This window comes from Mustela putorius, unplaced genomic scaffold, assembly GCF_011764305.1.
Source record: "Mustela putorius furo isolate JIRA1106 unplaced genomic scaffold, ASM1176430v1.1 tig00000224_pilon_pilon_pilon, whole genome shotgun sequence".
NCBI classification, from domain to species: Eukaryota; Metazoa; Chordata; class Mammalia; order Carnivora; family Mustelidae; genus Mustela; species Mustela putorius.
Genome location: NW_025421321.1, coordinates 28,871,835 through 28,893,307, shown reverse-complemented (window position 1 = coordinate 28,893,307; position 21,473 = coordinate 28,871,835). Strand labels below are relative to the sequence as shown.

Genomic DNA, 21,473 nt, shown 5'->3' with positions numbered 1-21,473 from the left:
TCTTACATGCCTTTTTTGCACATTCCTTTCTAAGTATCTTAAGTTATTTATGGAACAAGGTGGGGATGTAAATAACAAAAGATGCCTCTTTTACTTGTGACCAATTCTTTTGGATAATGGAAATAGTAACCATTGTTTCTTTGAAGGTGGATATGATATTTGGAAATAACTGAAAGTTGATACATAATTATTAGTTTAATTTGCTGTGTGACCTTGGACAAATTATTTAACTTCCCTGCACCATTTTTTTTTTACTGATTTGTAAAATAAAGGGGTCATGTTTTCTAATCATAAAAGGTCTTTCTGTTATGCTCTGTGGTCTAAAGGATCATTTGGTTATCTGACAACTCAGAGATTTATACTGACCCCATCTTGTTATTTGGGTATTTCTTTGGTGGATGTACGTGTATATGCAATCTGTGTAAAGTGGGTATGGATGAATATGTGTTTATGGGGGCTGGGGATTCCAGGCTTACATAGTCAAAGACCAACTGTGACTTTGAGATACCATTTTATCCAGTCTCTGTCCTTAGACCAAACCATATCCACAATTACATAAACTGATTGACCAATCTACTTTGAAAATTACAACTCCTTAGTTTTTTGTTTTTATTTTTGTTTTTAAGAAATTCTTTTTCAAGATTAAACAAAATCTCTCATGCAGTCATCTAGTCAAGGTCACCCTTATTCTCCAGGGAGATAGGCACACCCCAGAACACACACGAAACTTGAAAATGAGAACTTGCATCCAAAGCTTGAATATGAAACTTGAAAATGACAAACTTGAAAATGAGAACTCTATAATTAGAGGCCAACATGAGGTGCCTGGGTTGCTCGGTCAGTTAAGTGTCTGCCTTCGGCTCGGGTGATGATCCCGGGTCTTGGATCTAGCCTGACATTGGGCTCCCTGCTCAGCTGGGGGTCTGCTTCTCCCTCTCCCCTGCCCCTTCCCCCAGCTTGTGCGTTCTTTCTCTCAAATAAATAAATAAAATCTTAAAAAAAAAAGGAGGCCAACATGAAGGAACAATTGACATCTGATAAATATGAGCACACCAAAAACTCCCCTTGCAAAGAAAAAAAAGTCTGTCTATCCATCCTGCCATCCACCCATCCACCTGTCTTTCTCTATCATACATCTACGTATGCATCTATATCAGCATAAAGGACAAATAGGTAGCGTTCTCTGGTGTGTCTGTCCCATTGTTAGGTTAGTGCTTTCTGTCTTCAGAGGCAAAGAGATGTCAGAGGCAGTCATCCGTGCTAATAGTAGACACACCACTAAACAAAAACTCACACAGAAGTGTGAATTTGAGGGCCATTTAACACTGTAAATTTCCCCCTTGTATAACAATTATGGAAACACGCCTGCTAATTGACAATGTAGCGTGGCAGTGTGTGAATGTGAGCAGTATTCACTCGGCCTCATAATTCCTCTCTTTGTGGCTGGTGGTGAGGCCTGTCCAGAGAATGGGGTGCCCGGCCCACTTATGCAGGAAACTTTCTCCTAGCTGAATATTATCTAATATTCCTATTAGAATCTTCTAATATTCCACATGTTTATACTCCTACTGTTTGCACCAATATCTGGTTCATTGTACTGACAACTTCAGTTTGAGTCTACAAATGCATGCTGCCTTATTTTTTGGTTTGGGGGATGGTTGTTATTTTGTTTTACTTCTTCCATTTAGTTATTCCCACCTTGGGTAATTAAGGCATATTATTATACTCAAGAGTATAAGCCTGTGGCCTTAAGTAATTGGTTCCCTAGCAGTATTGGGAGTAGACTACTTTTGTATAAAAATCACTTATTGGAGTCTGGATATCTACAAAGGCAGATTAAAAAAAAAACCCTAAATTAATCCTGGGTATATACTCCCCAGGATACTAACCCCTGCTAAAGAACTGTGTCTTCTCTGGGGAGTCTGGAAGAGAGGTGAGGCTGAAGGCTGTTTGCTGCAAGCTGACCACCTGAGTGTAAATCTTTTTTCTGCCCTAATGACCACATGTGTGACCTTGAGAAATGTGCTCAAATCACTTTGCATATCACTTTTCTCATCTGTAAAATGGGAAGATGGTTAGAGCTCTTGTGAAGACTCAATGAGATACTCCATGCAGAACACTTTACAAGGTGCCTGGCATATACTGAGATGTTAAGTTGTCTTGTAGGAGTCTGGAAAGTGAAGGGAGGACTGGCGTCAGCGAGGTGGTCCTGAATCCCAATTTTAGGCAAAGAGCAGACATGTTATCTCATTTGATCCTGCATCACACCTGAGGTTGCATCTCATGTCTGTGACACAGAAGACTCCAGCCCTCAATGCTGGCGTGGTCTCACCTGAGTCCCTTATATCCACGAGCACCCACTCTGCCAACATGATTCAGTTGTGCTGAGTATGTATCAGTGACAAGCAGAAGAATATGCGTGAAGTTTTAAGTGCTATAAATGCACCATTCATATTTTAATCTAGGCATTGGGTATTGCATCTTATTTCCTTTTAAGTTATATCAGGGTACAGAATGTGGGCTTGAAGATTATGTGTGTGAACCCATGGTGTGTACACAGGCCTTTGAACTTGATCTTGTGTCCATGTTGACAGGAAAAGAAGTAGCAAAGATAGAGGCTGGCCATCGGAATCCAGATTCTCTAGATAGGTTCCCCATATTTGCTTGGGATACTCCTAAGGCCATGACCTTATGAAGTAAGTAGCACTTTTTTTTTTTTAAGATTAATGTCCTACAGACAATAAAAATAAAGGAGGGCTCAAACTGAGGGCGAAGAAAAGGAAAAGAGCCATCATGTTTGCTAATGGTATTTCACACTGATCTTAGTTGCTATTAAATTAAAATTATACCTGGATATGAACTGACAGTTTCTCCCCCTGAAAGTGTTTTGGTACCCGTAATAAAAACTGAATTTAGTAGATTGAGAAGTTCTCGGTGGCACGTCATTCGCAGGCATGTCCTCACAGCCACGTGCTTTGGGGGTACGTATGAGTGTGTAGGCAGCTCGGTGGCATTTGGTGTGGTGGTTTTCCTGTTTTCTCCTGTGCTTTTGTTTACTTGTTTTGTGTGTATAATCTCTCAAATCCAGCCACAGCTTGTTCTTTTTAACATCAGTCTTGTCTCCCCAGTTCTCTTTTTTTTTTGCACAATGAAGTCTCGGGGGTATGGAGGGTGGGGTATGGCAGAAAAACTATTAGATTATAACATTTTATGGATTGTCAAGGCTCTAATGACATTAGCCACCTAACTGCAAGGTAAAAAACCTTTGTGATGTCACCTAACAGGTTGCCGTGGGTCTGACAAACCTTTGTGAGGGAAACCCGAGAAAGGAGCTGAAATGCCCACAACACGGATCTTTCCCCCACCCCCCGAGAGTCTGTCGCCACCCATGGACATTCCCTTCTAGCTTATCAGCCCCTGAAGGGCACGTTTAGTATAAAATATATATAAAGTCTTCCAAAATCAGAAAGGTCTCGAAGTCTCCAATTTAATTGGAATGGAAAATGCTAACTAATTGGCATCAAAATTTGATTTGTGGGAGAAACCTCCTTTTCGTTGGAAACACAACAGTGTGTCTGGGAACACAAGCCCAGTCCTTCAAAAATCATCCGTGAGCGCCGCCGAGGAATCAATTAAAGTTGATTTGGCATATCTGCTTTTGACAAATATAAAGAAATTTCTGATTAGGCAGAGAAGAAAAGCAGCTTTCCCTTTCTTGCTCTCTCTTCCTCTCTCTTTCCGGTGCCTCTTCCTCTCCTCTCCTCATTCCCCTTTAAAGGCAGTAGGTGTCAGAAGGGGGTGGGTAGTGATATGCAAAACACGGCCTCCATAACCAAAGTAGCCTGCAAAATTAGGTGTCAGCATGCAAAGCTTATTGATGTATGAATGCGGAAAATGAAAGGCGGCAGTAGACAGCCAGGGCTAAAGGTGAGACAGGCACAGCGAGAGCAGCTGTAGATCCACGTCAAGGTGTTGCTATATGAGCTCGGGTTTTTTCTGGAGGGCCACAGCCTAACAAGGTAAGCCTGGCCATGAAATGATGGAACAATACAATATAGGCACACACAGTGTGAATACCAAATAAATTGACATGGTGTCCACACCCCCCCACCCCGCCACGCACATACCTCTCCTCCCCCTGCACTGCCACCCCCCTTCAAAGTACGCCTGTGTATTCATTAATAAATTCATATTCTTGAGTTTTCAATAAAAGAAGAAAATGCAGTGTAAACTGGAGTTACTTAGTGACACCCAGCTCATTGCTTTTTATTGTTGCTTGCAGCTACGAAGCCTTCACAGTGCACTAGTAGAATTTATTACTGTCTGTCTCTGTAGCAAGTTGGCGAAGTGCGCCTTTTGAAGAAAATTGACCCACACTTCATGAATATGATGAAAAATGCCAATAACACTACAAAGACGAAGCTCTTGACATTACTCTGCAAAGAGCTAAAAGACAGTAATGAAAGTATTGCAATTACAAATCATTACCCCCTCTCCAGCCAATCGCCCACTTCCCTCCTCTTTTTGTTCTTTCTTTCCTTTTTCTTTCCTTCCTTCTTCTTTCTTTCTTTTTCTTTTCTCTCTTTCTTTTCTTTTTCTTTCTTTCTTTTTTTTTTGACCACTCTCAGGCTCTGTGGCTGCCCCAGGTGCTGTTTTGCACAGGATGATGGGAGATGGAGGGTGGATGAAAGCTCCAACGGGCTTCTCAAAGAAGGGAAAAGGAAACAAGAAGAAAAGGATGGAAAGGTTGGAGGGAGTGTGATAAAATTGCCCCTCCTGTTGCACCTGGGAAAAGAAGGTATTTGTGAAAAGTTCAAGACAGTGGTCAGAAGGTCTTGTCCAACTGAAAAGTGGGACTCGGAACACCCCACCTATTTTGCTAGAACTGTTCCCTCTTGGCAGGTTCCTTTTTAGCCTGGCTTTAGGGAGAGTACCTAAAGATTAGTCCCTAATCTTTTCTTATTTGCTAAAACTCCAATTTAGGCATTGGCAAATGAATGATCAAAAACATATATTGGTGTGTTTTCAAGGTAAGAAACTAGCCTATCTTCTTATCCTAAAGCTGCTGCTGAAAAAGTCAAAGCAAGAAGAGAGAACTAACTTTAGACCATAACTTTAGACTTGAGCATATTAAGAGGATGGAGGCCCTTGTCCTTATTATTTAGACATCTTTCCAATATGGGTCTTCTTTTGCATATGTTTACACTGTTGATCTTCAGAGTTTTGTGTTTTGTTTTGTTTTTAATTTGGTGGGCGGGGCAGCTGTGTGTGGAGGGAGTGTGTGAATACATGAATTTCTTGACTCCTTTATGGCTTACCTAGAAGATAGCAGAATTATCTTCTACTTATGGTATGATACAGGGTATTAAAAATCTCAAAACTTTGTACAGAGTGTATGAAGTCAGAAACAGGAGCAGGGCAGAAGTTATGAGGGAAAGAAAATAGCTGCTTCAGAGATCTGCTTTGGGAAGATGAGAAATAGAACAAAGACAGATACTGTGACATAATTATTTGACTTTGAGGTCGTTGTCTGGCCTCCAGGTAGCCCCTCTCAGGTCTTTCTGAAAGGCTCATTTTGCTCTCTGATGCTGTTAAAAAGTCAACTAATTGGAGATTCAGTTTTGTTCCACAGTACTCCATTAGAAATGCAAATTCCTCTGGGAAAGATAGATTACAAACCATTTACACTTTAGTATGAACTAGCTACATTAGATTTATTTCCCTTCTAAAATGTAGCTAAACTTTTAACTGGCCATACAACACAGAGTGTTTTGCACCATCAAACACTGAAGTAGCGAGAGGGTGGTGACTAAGTCTAGATGATATGGGGCTTAGGATACCCTGGAAGAATTGATTTTGAGGGAGAACAGCAACAGTTAGTGGAAGATATATCTAGAAGAGAAGGTAAAAGTGGGGGTATAATAGCTTAGCCCATATCAAAGTGTTTGAGGCTAGCCCTTTGACCAGAAAATAGGCTGAAGGCACATTTTTTTTTCCTCTCTTTCCTCCTATGTTAGATGTTCCTTTGCCTTTTTCTAAGACCCAGAATTTAGGTTAATTGAAATATTGTTATGAATCAGCTTTTGTGGACTAGCCTGGGAGTCTGGGGACCAAAGTCATTAAAAAAACCCAAATCATTGTTTACATGTCAAAATGCATTGTGGGATCCCCACACCCAATTTATTAATTGCAACTCATTCTCCCAGCATGGTGTGGGTACCATGAGCTGTGGGAGCTGATTGGTTATAAGTGCCTAATGCCTGCCAGATTCTCCTGAGATAAGCAACCATGGCCATTTAATCCATTGTCCTTCCTTTAAGCATAAAATGCTTAAACACCAACAATACTGAACTTTATTTTTAGTAATCTCTTACGTTTATTAGCTCATTTGCTTACCTGATAATCTCACAGCTGACAATATCCAGGTCCAGCAGTCCCTGCCTGTGGACCAGATTGCCAGCCAAGGATCTGTGGCAGGAATGACATTAGCTGACATGCACATCGCCACACTTCATCTGCCTATCCAAGGCATCATTACCAATAGACTAGATAGTCCCTTTTACTAAGCCTCAGAATCCTTCTCCTGCTATGTTCCAGAGAACTCCTACTTGTTGATCAAAGTTGGCATACTAGAGTAGATCTTTTTGTTGTTCTTGGGCTTTACCAGGTCATTTAATGTCAATATCCCTAGCAAAATTGCGTAGGAGTAGTGATTGCCAGTGCATCTCCAAATGAGGAAACCAGATCTCTGGTTGGTCAAGCCAGTGACATAAGGTACTCATCTCTCATTCATTCAATTCTTTCATTCTGTATAAATCCAATGGATTCCTATTAAACTTGCCTGGAGCTCTTAGGGCATGTAGCTACATCAGTGAAACTCTCTACGATTTGACCATGGAGCAGGATCTAGGGGCTAAGCTTTCTGATACACGACTGGAAACTGGCCTATGAAAGAGCAAAGCCTTCTGGGTGGAAGATAGCATTAGATGGAACCACCTTTCTTTGCAGGGCAGCAGTGCCGTGGGCGGAGCCTCCAGAAGCAAGTACAAATGAACACTGGGGTTCCTGTCTAGGACCTGGACTGGTACTGAGAGGAAGCTCTATTTTACATTTTAAAGATGAGATTTGCAATCAGTTGCTAGAAAAGGACAGAAATGACTAGGAGAGTAGCAACCACTAAGCAACAGAGCTGAGATGCATATATAAATATGAATCTGACACAAACTGCATATCTACAAGTATCCATGTCGCTAAATTTGCCCTACCATCAGAAGATTTTGCATATGCTCTTCTACTTTCTGTGTGAGTCAAAACATGCCAAATCCTCTCTTTCTTACAGCAAGAGTGGTAGATGAGGCTGGAAATGGAAGCTGAATGGTCTCCTTGAGGGAGAGGACTGTGTTTGTGTCACCAGGCCTAGGATGGTTGCTGGCACAAAGTGGTTGAATCAAGCTTTTCAGAAGGTCAAAGGCAATGGGAGTCCCCCGAAGGGTTGATTTTCAGGGGTAGTCCATTAGGCATTCTGCGAAAGTTTGATAAATCGAATTGAATTTGTTACTGATACTAGAGAACTTGCATGAAAGCCCATGGACAGAGGAAGTATTACAGACCTAGACACTCAATAACTATTAGTAGATACTTAGGAATATAGGGTCTCCTCCTGCTTTCTTTCATACATACTCTCATGACATGGTTTGTGAATTAGACTAACACCAGCTTAGGCTGCTGTGACAACTCACCAAATTTCTTTCTAGCGTAAAAGGTCTGTGTGGGCATTCCTGGCTGTCAATAAGCTTTCCTTTGTCTTATGGTTTTGCTATCCCTTAGGTCCTTGGAATCTCCATAACCAGCCAGCAGACAGGGGAAGAAAGTGTTTGAGGGACACAAACTGAACTGCTTACATTCCTTTAGGAACAGCCCCTTCATTCCACACCCAGTGCAAGTCAGGGTGGGGAATATGGCCCTGGGCTGGGCACCAGCTTCCTAGAGAACGTTGCACTGTGTGGAAGTGGAACAGGGATTTGGGATAGATAATTAGCCATCCTGCACACCTCGGTCGGCGGGCCTCAAACAGAGGTCAATAGTGGCAGCTCCAAGTATAATGTGTTTCAAATAGTCAGGCCTTCACTGCCACAGATAAAATCTCACCATTCGTCATCCCTTGGCTTATTCTTTTTATTACAGTTCCTCATTCAAAATACACAAATGTGAGGAAGCAGTAACACAGTTAGGTAGTTGACATTAAGGAAGGTAGTCAGAGAATGCTGACTTTCGACTGTATCATGGAAGAGAATAAATAGTAAGAAGACTGACTTTAGAATCTGTCCAGGGTCATTCTCCATGTCCAGGCTGTATGCAGAATGTAAGCCAAAAAGAAGAGAGTGTCCTCAGGAATCTGAGGGCAGTTCACGAGAAGCCACCCCCCCCCCCACCACTGGCCTCTGCCTGCTAGGCAGGTCTTCTGTAAGATAGTAGGGAACTCTAGGAGGGAAACCCAGGCCTGTGCTGGTCTGTCTCAGTGTAGCTCTGGTTAGTGAGTCCTCAGAGACACTTCTCAAGGTCTGTTTAATCTGGAGGCAGCCATGTTTTCCTGTTTGCCTGCGTCATTTGTCCCAGCGCCATCTTCCTCCTTTTCTGGGTATTTAGGAGATAGGAAAACTCGAATGTGAGAGGTGTAGTCCGTGGGCTCTGGTCTGAGAAACTCCTACGTGTGAAAGAAACAATCACATTGAGGGAAAAGGCCATCAAGAAGGGTGTCATAAAGCCTGGGCCTCATTTTGGCCTAAAACAGTCATCTGTACCCTTCTTCATACTCTTCTTTTTACCAGGTTAATCTGGGTTAACATCATCAGGAGATAGCCTAAATCTAGCTTTGCATGTCTTCTAGCTTCATCAGGCTTACATACTTCTTGAATTTGGATTCACTGTAAATACTCCAAGGCCGGCAGTCTTTTTATGCATAGACAGCATGGACTACCTTGCTTCTTAAGGGCGGGGGTAGCCATAGAGCTCGCGTGGGGGTGTATTTCATTGTGGTACAGACGCCACACTTCTTGGTGGAAATAAACACCCAGACTATTGGAAGAATGTAGAGATTTTTTGGCAGTTCTGGGTCAAGGTAAGTCAGTAGTTAAATATTTTTTCTATTCGGAATTACACTAGAGAGAGGCTGGCCTCAGGTGCTCAGGCAATGGCTATAGCTCCTTGTCACTTGGCCACAGAAATTTGAATGGGTTTGTATACATGGTTTCTAATATTTCAGGCCATTTAGTTCCTTTGTAAGTAATGTAGCTTCCCCCTGAAGTTTTGCATTTGCTCTAAACCAGATGGCCATGATGCCTTGGCTAATGCCTTTTAATATCTAAGCCTTGTATATCTAGTGCTTGGTTAATAACAGGGAAAAAGCTCCGGTGACTCACCTTGACCTCTAGAGGGAAAAAACATCCTTTTAATAATCTGGGAGTTTATTTGGATCGAAGGCATACTGCATGTTACACAATCTTCTTGTAGACCCGCGCGGGTCACGAAGCAGCACCCTTGTTTTTTATGAAGTCAGCAAAGATGTAGAGGGCCAGGCTCACTGCTTCTCTGAGAGCCTTCAAATTCATCTTTAATATGTAACCTACTAGCAGAGCAGAAATCCTCGCTAAGTTTAACGGGCTTTTCTCTGACAACTCTCTAAGTATATAACCTTTGTTATAATTAAAGTTACATTTTCTAAATGTCCTTAAAAAGGAGTGCACAGCCCATCTTTTAGGAGTCAAACCACTATCTCACATGTCTTTCTACTTTAAAGTTTCTCTGTGCTACTGAACTAGGAACTACTTGAGGGTAGAGACAAGTACACTGATCAGTGTTCTAAATAAAACCGTGGCTGAACTGGATGTTGTGCAGAAACAGTGAACCTTAGAACACTGAAAAAAAAAATAGTGGCTGAATACATCAGACAGATTTGGTAAATTAATGAATGGATGGAGACTCATGGTATACCTGCACTGGTAGTTCTCCACCAGGGAATAAATGGCAATGTTGGAGATATTTTGGGTGGTTACAACTTGGGGAATGAGTGTGTGTGTGGGGGGGTGCTCCTGGCATCTGGTGAGTAGAGGCCTGGGGTGATGCTAACAGCTTCCACAAAAAAGAGTCATCTCAAAACATCAGTAGTGCTGAGGTTGAGAAACTGTCATATGCATTCCATAATGGGGTATGCATCCAAAATGTCCAGAAGACGACCATTAGTTTTTAGAAGATTCATTCAGCAAATATTTATAGAACATTTTTCATGTTGAAATTCAACCAAGATATCCACTCAGAAAGCCCTCTGAGATTTTCTTTTTCCCTCCCATCTCCTCCCCGCCATTTTTTTGGATCCTCCACCCTCTTACCTTCTCTTTACCGCGTTCTGTCCTTACCCACCATTTATCCTTACCCATCCATCAAAAAAATGAAAGAATACTGTATTGCAGGGGGAACTGTCTGGAGCCAAGAGCACGACTCTTTCTAGTTACTAATTTAATTGTAGCTGTGTCTTTTCTGGACCATTCTTTCTGAAGATAAATATATTTATGCTGCCCTCGCACAGCTTGGGAAGCCCTTTGGAGATGGGTATTGAAGGTAAAGAAACACATTCACAGGATGTTTACTCTAATGATGCTCTCAAAAGCATTTGGGATGTTTAAACATATGCTTCCAGCATCTCTTTCTATCTTCACATTGCTGCTAAATTGTGGAAAGCTGTAAATAGAAATAATGGACTCAGTTTATTTTTAATTAGAAGGCTGCTGCTTATAGCCGAAATCGTGACACTACCGAGCATGTCTTTCTCTCATTTGGAAGGAAAGAATGGAGTGATCCTAGGGTTTTGAACTTCAGCCAGATTCCCTGAGTGTCTTGGTCTCTGAATCCCTGCATCCAGTGCCATTCAGTGGCATGTGGCCACAGGATGATTCTCTTTGCTACTTAATATCTTTAGATGTAGTAAGTAATGCTGTATTATTTTTACAGTTAGAAATAATAAACACTTTGGAGAGCTGTTTCATTTATCCTTTTTCATCACGTTTAATTATGAACATGTACTCCCTCAATTCAAGAAAGCTTGTAGAGTCATATTTAATTTTTTTTCTGGGGAGGTCCTATTAATTTTTTGGGCATGTGGATGGAGTAATGTCATGAGGCTGCCATCACCCAAATAAACTTAATCCTGGGCATATGATATTTATCCATAGACAACACTTCTGAGGCTGTTTCCCACTGCCCCCTCCCCAGGCTTAGAAAAACATGGATAGACAGAGCTAGTCTAGTGTTCCATTTTTTAGGATCCCCTGTACTGTTAGGAACCTTTACTATTGTCTTAGTCTTCTGCACAAAACTGGAGAAAATGCCCATGTAAACAATGCCCAGCTTGGAATTCCCTGGGAGTGGGACTGGGAGCAGCCAAACAAAGATCCAGCTCTCAGCCCATGTGTTTCCCAAAATATTGTGATTTATGACATAACCACCTACTTTGAAAGAGATCTTTCTCTCTTTCCCAGTACTTGAATTTTTTCCCTACTGGGTTATCATTTCCTATTCTACAGTGGGGTGCCAACTTTAAATATAATGATTCATGGAGAGAAAACTTTACTGTTTTGCATTCATACTATAGTGAAAAGGTCTAAGAAGAGACTTTGATAGAACATAAGAATCAGCATGTTCAGTGATGCCTAATTGGGTTTCAGAGGGTATTATGGGAGGAAATTGGATTTGGAGAAAAGGAAATATGATGAGATAATTTAAAACTGTGCTGTCCAGTGTAATAGCTGTTCACACATGTGGCTGTGGAGCCCTTGAAATAGGAGTAGTCTGAATTGAGACGCAATGAAGGTATAAAATACACATCAGGTTTTAAACACTTATATGAAAAAAATGTAGAATACCTAATTCATAAAATTTCTATTGATTAGGTATTGAAATAATTATGTTTTAGGTATATTGGGTTAGATAATATATATCATTGAAATTGATTTTACCTATTTCTTTTCACTTTTATTACGGGGCTCCCAGAAAACTTAAATTTAGTATGTGCCCCACATTTGAGATGTGCATTATATTTCTCTTGGGCAGAATGCTTTCTGTGAATGGCCTTGCCTTCCAGAGCACAGTCCCATGACCTGGAGGTAAAAGCTTAAAATTTTCCATAATTTGGTTTAACCGAAGCTATACTGTAGTTTCATGTACTTTGAGCAGTAAGTTCCAATGTGCATAAAAGCCCAAGAGTGTAGGGGTTCAGGCTCTGGGGTAACTGAGCCTTTAAGTCAGTGGATACCCGTATGCCTGTGAGGACTCTAAAATTAAGTGCCTAAGGGTGTGTGTGTGTGAATTCCACTGAGAATATTCTTGACTTTCTTCAGACTCCCCAAAGGTGCCTTAACCAACTGTTGCTTTGTACAACTCCAGTGGACCTCTGTTCCTGTAGAAGCAAGTAGTGGCTGGTGTTCCCCCTGAGGTTGGGCACGTTGGTGATGTTGCCTTGATCCCAAACTGTTTAAAAACTCTGACCCATCGTGAGAACTCTCAATATGGTTGTCACTCTTTTGTTCCTTAGCCCTTGGTAGCTTACAATTGTATGCAGACTAAAGATCACATTCCCTAGGATGGCATTGAAAGCCGATTGATTTTATGTCCATGTGTGTTCCAACCACAAAATCTGCTTAGTTTCTCAGAGTCTGACCTCCACTGAAAAGCCATGTGTCTTTGCAGATGCTGTTCCCCCTTCTCAAAAATTCCTTTCTGACCATACCTTCCTTCATCTAAATTCTATTCAACATTAAACTAGGTTATAAGACAGGATGAAGAGAATATATTTATTTCTTATATAGGACTAATAAGCAAACATGCAAAGACTTTCATAAATCTGTAATAAAAAGAAAGTACAAGAAATATTGGCAAAAGATAATAAGAAATTCAAGGAATGGCAAGGTAAGACCAGTAAATATGGAAATATGCTCCATTAGTAAGAACCATTCATTTAAATTTTGATGTTCTAGGTACCATTTAAAATCTTTTGTCCAGTTAATCATTTCATATCAGTAATCATTACTACTAATACTTCAATAAATGCATTTAAAAACAATAACAGATGGCATTATTGGTGATGGCATGAGAAATGGGCATTGTCACATAGAACCGATGGACCTATACATTGTTTTTTGAAAGTTAGCTTGGTTACTATCTCATCAAGATTTTAAATACACATACCCTGTGACCTGGAAATCACATTTTTAGGAATCTGTCCTACACAAATATTAGGAGGAATGCAAAAAATGAAGGTATGAGGTTTCTTAGTGATAGTCTGGATTGGTTAAATGAATTCTGGAATAAGCCTGTAATGCAGTCATTGAAAAATAATCAAATTGACCAATATGGACTAACATGTGAAAAGGTGAATAAGCTTTATTAATTGGAAAACATGCATAGTATAATATACATAGTTTGATTTTACTTTTTTAAAACAAAATTATGCACGTATATGTAGTATCACTACTACTATATCTATTAATAACTAAGTACCAGGTGCTGTTTAGATTCATTTTCTTTTTTAAAATTTCAAAACGGACCTAGAATATGTACTTTTATTGACTGTAGTTTACATATTGGAAACATAACGCAGAGAGAAGCTAAGTAAGTAGTCTAAGTTTACACAGCTAGCCGGTGGTTGAGCAGAGGCTCAAAACTAGCCAATTAGATTTCAGAGCTAGCTTTCTTTTTTTTAATTTTTATTTTTTTATTAACCCATAATGTATTATTTGTTTCAGAGGTAGAGGTCTGTGATTCATCAATCTTATACAATTCACAGCATCAGAGCAAGTTGTCTTAGCCTCTGTGCTTGTGTTGGGAAGGTGGGGTAGAATGGCATATTTATATAGGAGTAAATTACAAGTCTCAGGGCATATGCCCTGCACTGTTAACTCTTTGGAAGCTGAGATTGGAAGCTGGGAGGAAGGGACTCAAAATTTGTATTTTATACACTTCCGGAGAAGAAGGAATTAGAAGGTAATTTTTATATTTTGTTTATATTACTATATTTTCAAATATTGTTCACTTTATATGTATTCAGACATATTCTTAGATATTGAATATGTGATGCTTTTATAATTGGGAGCATATCTTTTAAGTGCTATCTTGAACTTTTGAGATTCTGCTCCATCTTCGTGAAGCCTTTCCCAGTCTTCTCACTTAGAATCAACAGTGCTCTGGTCTCGACTGCCTTCAAAATCATCATGTCTTATATTGAATTAGTTCTGTCCTAGAGAGGAAGCTCCGTGAAGGCAGGGGTGGTGCATAGTAGGCATTCAGCTGGTGTTTGTGTGGATAGATGGGCAGGCATACAGATGGATGGATGGAAAGAGAAAAAGGCACGAATATCACTGAGGGATTTTCACCTCAAGCTGCAGCTTCATTGCTGTTATGATGGTAATATTCAAACAGGTCGGACTGCTGGCACCTCTCTAAATCACTGTGTGTTGTGTCTAGCTTGATGCCAGGATGAAGTAGGGCCAACAATGACAAGTGCTGTTTAGTGTGATTTTCTTGGCACAAGTTTGAACTTAATAATAGGAAGAAATGTGGCAAATAAATTCTTGAAAAATTTATTAGCCTTGGGTGGAGATGATGAGAAATAGCCTAATCATAGCAGAGAAAAGAAAATTTAGGAGCAGCCTTAAAATGTCAACTCTTCTACTTTGGCCTCCTATATAGATAAAACAGCCCTCAGTAAAATGGGAGGATGTGTTGAAAGCTTTCAGTACAGTACCTGGAACTTAGTAGGTATTCAGAAAAGGTATCTGTGTACATACATGTTAATTTGTACAGTAATCCTGCAGAGGAAATGGAAAAAAAAATCATAGGAATCATTTATTATTTTATATGATTTAAAAATGTACTCAAGAAAATAACTATCACCTATAAAAACAAACAAAAGAAATGGAACTCACTTGACTATTGATCTACTCAAATATCCATTCTCTGTCTCTATCCTTAAAGATAGAGGATTGATTAGTGAACCACGGAAGCGATCACACTTCCAGATTATCAGTTTAATGCCACTGTAAACTTGGAGTGATTATTTCCTTAAAAATGACAGTGCTGAGTTGAAAGTATAGGCTGTGTCTGTAGCCCTCTGCAGCAGACTTGACTGGTGGGAGCCACAGGCAGAATTGGCCTCCTTGGTCTGCTGAGCCTCCCTAACCCCTTGGATGCCCAGCTAAGTTTCAGGAGATGTGCATAAGGATGATCCTTGCAGAGTTCTTCACTGCATGTATGCTTTCTGTCTGATCACTCAGTTAATTATCTTCGTTCTGCCCTCAAGAGCATGGACCCTGGCAGACTAAGGGGTGTGGCCTTTCAGGGGTTTTATTTCAAAATATTTTACGGAGTGCAAGTCAATTCATGGACTCTCTTCCTCAGTATTTCATCAGGCAGCAGGAGCCTAAGTGCCACAGGATCCCAGTGTGCACTAGAGAGTTACTGACTCTTTGTGGCCTCTTGTGCCTGCAGATCAAGAATAAGCAGGGTACTGGCCAGGATCTTATGAATGCGCTAACTGCTCAAAGCCAGGAACAGGACATCTGTGTGTAGTGTGTGTTTTGGTGTAAGTCATTGGTAGAGAAAGAACACCAGTGGATGAGATAAGGAAGGAGAAGGAGGAGGAAGAGAGGGAGAAGAGTAAGGGAAAGAGAAGGGGAAGGGAAAGAAGGAGACAACTAAGATGATGCCCACTTATTTTTTTTTTAATGATTTTATTCATTTATTTTAGAGAGAAAGAAAGAGCATGAATGGGGAGAGGGGCTGAGCGAGAGGGAGAAGCAGACTCCTCGCTGAGCTGGGAGCCCAGTGCGGGGCTCAATTTCAGGACCCTGCGATCATGACCTGAGCTGAAGGTACATGCTTAACCGACTGAACCACCCAGGTGCCCCAATGATGATACCCACTTTAGTAAGAGCCATTCCTAGAGGCTTTCAGCTATCTCGTGAGTGGGTGCATGGCTCAAGGCAAAAAGTGCATTGCTGTCCTCCCGATCCCCCTACCCCCACCCCAAATCTCTAACATTATACAAGGAAAAGGATGCCAGATGTCAGGGAGGTCCTTAAAGGAGGTAGGTCCTCAAAAGGTGGAACATATATGTGTGTTGAAGATGGAGGAGACATTTTTGGTGAGGAAAGATACTTCTAGACTGTTTGTTTATGTGTGTATGGACTTTAGGCCATTTTTTACAACCTTTTGGAGAGCTGCTTTGCTTCTTTATGGAGTCACTCCAAGAGTCATTCAGACTGATGGTCCTTGTCATGTCAGCCTCAGGAGCAGTTCTGGTTCTGGGCTTTTGTTGAAGACCATCCCTTAGTACTTGAGTTTTCCAGAAGAGTTTCATCATAAAAATAGAGACAATGTTTGTAGTATAAAGACCACCACAGGTTTTTGAGTACCCACTACATTTTGTTCACAGTGCTAGAAGCTGTATAGGATATAGAAAAAGTTCAAAACCCTTGGCCTCAGCAGATTTACTACCTGGTCTATAGGCAAGATTTTCCTACAAGATAAATACTTCAGTCACTTAATCATGCAAGTTTTCAGGAGCCATTTATGAAACACTTCTAAATTGCCAGATACTGGGCTAGGCAGTAATGTTTAATAATAAATAAAACAACTTATTTGCTTTCAAGGAGCTGGTAAAGAGACTAAATATTGCATTGTTTTGTATGTGCTGAGAGACCATCAAAATTCAGAACACTGAGGCATCAGGATAGGCTTTATGGTGCAGTGGGACCAGAGCAGATTCCTAGTAAATCCTGTTTAAGTGGTCCTGTCTCAGTGTGCATTTGTGCATGTATTTGGTAAACATTTGGAAAGTAGTACAAGGTATTTGAGCTAGAATTTGATTCCTGGATAGGACTCTTTTCAAGATTTTATTTTTATTTATTTGATAGAGCACAAGCAGGGGGAGCAGCAGACAGAGGGAGAGAGAGAAGCAGACTGCCCCATGAGCAGGGAGCCCTATCGAAGACTCCATCCCACGACCCTGATATCATGACCTGAGCTGAAGGCAGAGGCTTAACTGACTGAGCCACCCAGGTGCCCCCCCTGGATAGGATTCTGATGGCTGGAGAGGAAAGGGAATTTCAGAAGGGGGAGCTGAATGAGTAGGCTGGTAAGATCTCAACTAGGAGCCTTAATCTATGGAGCTACAAGAGATCCTGATTTATCCTCTTTGTAGGTAAAGATGCCAGCCAGAGAGAAAAGATTTTTGAACGGGGACCAAGGACTTGGCAAGCAGCAACACCTGGCCAGATCCTTTATTTCTTTACCCCAAGAATAGAGCACTGCACTCTGAGCACAGAGGAAAGCTTGGGGGTACAGTCCATTCTGGATATTGAAAATGGTAGCAGCTTAGAGTATATCAAAGAACAGATGAAGACGAAGAGAGAGAAGATGAAAGGGGGGGAGGAAAGGAAGAAGGGCAGGAGGAAAAGACGCGCTTATCATGGGCCAGGCCTGCTCCTTGAGTCATCGTATCAATCCTATGAACAAGGTATATTGTCCTCATTTACACATGAAAGCGCCGAGGGTCAGACTCATTATGTATCTTCCCCAAGCTGGCACACCTAGCAGGTGGTGGGACTGAGAACCAGACCCACGTTTCTCAGCCTTGGAGTTTGTGCTCTAACAACTGTAGCAAGTGACTGCAATGAGCAGGCTACCTGGGCCACCTTGTGTTTTGATCACTAACGTTCCTCTGAGTCTGGGCTTTGTGTGGTGTGGTTCTCCCTGCCTGATACTTGGAGAGAAGACCAAAGTGCCAGATGTCAGGACTCTTCACTTGAAATTTCACTTAATCCTCATCTCTCTTTAAAGTTGTTATGTTTAGCCCACTCTTGCAGGACAGGAAGCTGAGGCTGGCGAGTTCAGGCTCCAGCCTGTAAGAGGCAGAGCTGGAATTTAAGCCAGATTCCTCTGACTCCCAGGTCCAGGTTGCTTCCTTTATAGTGTAAGTTTTCCAGCTGTGGAAGGGGAGGATCCCTTGCAGGTACCCAAGGACCAACACTCACGTGTCTACCATTTCCAGCTTGGGATGGCACCCAGAACCCGAGAATATTCTCAGATTTATTTCCCTGCTGGCCCTGAAACTCTCCCCTTGCATTTATCTTAGAGGCAGTTTTTAGGAGCTATACTGACCCTGTAATTCAAGAACAAGATTCCCAGGCTCCAGTGTCCTGCTAAAAACTCAACTTCATAGAGTTATCTAGGCCATGCAGTCTGTCTGCATAATATCCTTCCTTTGTAGAGAAAGATATTAGGAAAAAGATGACTTTCTAATGGCAAAGGACAGGACAGGCACCTCCGATATCATATGATAACCATCTGCTTAAGGAGTTAGAGCTACTAATTGGTCTCTCACCTTCAGTATAAAAAATACACCTCCAACTTGGGGTTATTGTACAGTTCACTCATCAAAATCTACATTAAATGAACCTTCAAGTTGTGGCACAGACCATGACTTTTTTTTTTTTCCTCCTGTCATGGAAATTGAAATGACTGCCAAGAAGGCATGGAGAAAGGTTGTGCGACAGATGGTGGGATTTCTGAGGCCAGGGAAGTCTAATTTATATTTTTTTGGGCTAGTTTAAAGTGCTATCCAGATAGCCCAACCTGGAGCACCTAGAGAGGCTGGTCAGTGAGTTGCTAAGTGTAGGCTGTCCGATAGCTTTAGGATTTCAGGATATGATGACCAAAGAGAGTCCTTGTCCTCATGGAACTTAAACTTTGTAAGGTCTTTACATCTCTAGGTAAACTGATTTCTGAGCGAAAGGTTGACCGTGTAATGAGGCAGAGTAAGTGCTACTCACATGGGTGACTTAGGGGCAGCTCAAAGTGTCCTACACCAGACCCCCAACAAGGAGGGACCAATGATTTTGTCAGCTTGTTACAGTGTCTGAAATACCACCCTCGGACATGCACTGCTGTTCTGGATTTCGAATGTAGGAATTCAGAACAGTACCCTATCTCTAATCCCCAGATGGAATGTATATACTCTTTCAACATGCATTTGTTTCTTTTTCTTCCCAGCACATACATTGGAGATCAAAGCTCTGGGTGATGGGGATGATGTGGGGGCGGGGGTCAACTTTGAGAGGTAAGGGTAGTAAAAATGAAATAGTTCACAGTTTTGTTGAGGTTGGACCTCCGGGCAAGATTATCCGGTTGGCATTGAGCATTTTCTCTAACCTTGCTATGGCAATGTCGGAGGGGCATGGCTCCACTCTGAAAACCCACCTGGCGGAAGAGAGTGGCTGGCATATATGAAGAAGCTGCCAGGTTGTTTCTGCTATCAGGAGGGTCTAGGACCCCTTGCTTTCATCCTCCATTACTCCCTGACAAGTTGTAGAGTCAAATGCAGTCATGATTACTCTGGCCAACTGATTACCCTGGTGAAAGTGTGCTCTGGTTTCCCCAGAGCCACCAGCCCAGTAGAAATCCATGCAGTACTTGGTTCTTCAATTTCCTGTGGTTAAATCAAGGATGGTGATGGTTGCTGGAGAAAAGAAGGTAGAAAGTCGGTCCAAGCCACGACAAAGGTAACGAGCTAAACAGCTTGACTGACCCCAGGTTTATTGTCTTCTGTTTCTTCAAATGACTTCAAGGCAATGACCTATTTTAAAGGGTCTCATCCTGCTGTCACTCTCAGTTGAAATGTCCTCCGTCACCCTTTCTAATCATTCGAATTGTGCCATTCCTTCCAGTTTAGAACATGACTCCTGTTCTCCATAAAGTGCTTCCTTTTCGTTCTTGTCTGCATAGTCCAGTCTTCTGACCTTTTATTGTTCTTATCATTTTCTTAGACAGTTATGGTTTTATTGCTCTGCAGTATTATATATCAAGTTCACAGGCATTCTTTGTATCTCTCTAACTAAACTATAAGCCCCTTAAGGAGAGGAACTATGTCTTATATATCTCTAGTGCTTAATGAATTACACGGCACTGTAGCACTTTTTTGAATTGAATCGAATTGACCCATTTATCTCTAATCCAGCAGCAGTGCTAAGTTGCCAGCCTTGACTTGGAATGAACAGTGCCAAAGGATATAAGAAAAATATTAAAGTTGATCAGGTCTTCAGTAGAACAGCTCCACTAGAAACCATAAATTCCCGGTGAGGATCAGACGAAGAACATGCTCTGAATACATAACCTTGGATCACTGTGAGCACGCGGGTGAAACAAGGTGAAAGGTGATTTAGAGGAAAGGAAGAGAAAATTAAAGAAGATTAGGGAACTCAGGGACTATATTTTGAGACTATAACCAGGAGGACAGGTTATCACCATGTGTTTCCAGGGCAACAATTTTGTAGTAAAGGGTGGTTTTAAAGAAAAAAACATTGGGGCAGAGAAAAGGTTGTTCAGCCAATAATGTGAGAGTTCCTGGAAACAACTGGGAGAGGAGGAAAGTTCTGGAACTGGAGAAACACAGTTGTGGAAATGAGAAAAAAAAAAGATTGGCCTAGAGACTAGAAAATGTAGGGCACCCTTTGGTTAAAAGATTGTGCAGAGCCAGCCAAGATCTGTCTTAAAGAATATTCAGTGGAAGCCTTAGACATGGAGCTTGCCTAGGCCTTTGAGGGGCTCTTGACTCCTTTCCCCATCCAGAAGTGAGGGGTCTTTCCACAAGGTAGAGAACCTCAAGGGGTGGTTGACAGGGAAATTGTTCAAGTTTGTTCAGCCAAGGGCTGATCATTAGCTGCCCCAAGTTTTCTGCATTAAGGCCCCTGTCCATCCATCCATCCCTGGGGACAGGTTATACCTCGGAAGAAGGCGGATTGGGTTCTGGAGAAGAAAAGGCAGGTAGAGAGCACATCTTCACCCCTTTGTTTTTCTCATTCGTTGTCCTTACAGTACAGGGTGTGTCAAATGGATTATTTCTTTGGGCTACATTTACCTGCCTTGAGGTTTACTGTTTCTTAAGGTGGGATTTGTTGTTGCTGCTGGAGAGAAAAAGGTCTAAACTTGGGAAAGGTTCAGAAGCCCATGGCGATGCTTTCATCCTCTTTCTAGGACCGATTCCTATCCATGTCTTTAGGCAAGGTGCCCTGCTTTCCCATCTCTAAAATGGGATAATAACTGCTCTGACAGAAATATCATGGGAGTAAGTCCATTTGCCAGGCTTCTTTCTTTGAAGTCAACAAGGATGCGTTATCATTACTATAATCACTTTAGCACTCTCCCTTTGAAGACACCGGCACAGACCTAGAGGCATCTCAAATACATGTAATTGGGTCCGTTTTTCTCCCAGCAGTTATAAGAGGGATGGCCAAAATGTGTGAGTGGGAAGAGGCAGCCATGTGGGTGGAAGAAGAACAAAATGGTAAGGGCAGATCTTCACAATCCTCATAGGAATCATAAGCTCAGTGATAATGATGTTAATCAGAAACACCATCTGACTGGCTTTT

General features: G+C 41.5%; 1 long non-coding RNA gene across 1 annotated transcript in view; it reads left to right on the top strand.

Moving 5' to 3' along the window:
* The window catches only part of LOC106004771, a 118,223-nt gene that overhangs the window by 968 nt on the left and 95,782 nt on the right, over positions 1-21,473 (top strand). The window lies entirely within an intron of this gene.